Genomic DNA, 961 nt, shown 5'->3' with positions numbered 1-961 from the left:
GGTCTTCCTTATTCATTGTCCAGTTTTTGCATGCATTTGAAGCAATTGAAAACACCGTGGCTTGGGTCAGATGCACCTTAGTCCTTAAAATTACATCTTTGCTTTTTAATGCTTGAAAGAGATATTTTGCAGCAGATTTGCCCAATGCAATGCGTCATTTGATTTCTTGACTGCTGCTTCCATGGGTGTTGATTATGGATCCAAATAAAATGAAATCCTTGACAACGTCAATCTTTTCTCCGTTTATCATGATGTTGCTTATTGAGAACCAGCTGGACAGAAGCAAACTTTGGTCTTTTGGCCCCAGAGCCTGGCCTTCCTCCCGCTGGGCCTACCTGGTGATGGGGTTTGTTTTCTGGGCCCTACCCCTACTACTTTGAGATTGCTGGTCCCTGTGAAATGAGGATGTGAGACTCAGAGCAGGCAGTGAGGAGGGAAGGCAGTCCTGGGGGCCGGGCTGCCAGCCCTTTTACTTGTTCTACCAGTATTTAAGGAGGACCACACACATGTTAGCATAAGCTGAGAACACGGGGGAGAAAAACCAAGCCGTGGTTTTTGATCTCGTGGAGTTTATAGCCTATAGAAGACGCAGGCAGGAAAAAAAAAACAATGGCCAAGAAATAAACGTGTATTTACAAGCACTCATAATTGCAACTAAGGAAATGTGGCTGAGGGTATGAGAGCTTCTGATTGAATGGCTAGGGTAGGGATGGAGGAGGGCTGATGGGAGGTGAGTAGGATAGCAGGGGTAGAGATGGAGTGGGGTGGGGGATGGAAGGCCCTGACCTGAGAACTGTGAGGCTGCTAAGGGCCTTGAAGTCAAGGCGGGGATCTGATTTTATCCCAAGCACAGGAGCAGCTCCTCAACTGGGGAGACCTGATCTGGTTTGCAGTTGTAAAGGCTCCTGTGGGATTTGGGTGGAGAGGAAACCCTGGCACAGCCCACACCTGGAGGAGCCCC

The sequence above is a fragment of the Trichechus manatus genome, unplaced genomic scaffold (assembly GCF_000243295.1).
Source record: "Trichechus manatus latirostris isolate Lorelei unplaced genomic scaffold, TriManLat1.0 scaffold00050, whole genome shotgun sequence".
NCBI lineage: Eukaryota > Metazoa > Chordata > Mammalia > Sirenia > Trichechidae > Trichechus > Trichechus manatus.
The sequence above is the reverse complement of the archived record's forward strand: the minus strand, read 5'-3'. Positions refer to the sequence as shown.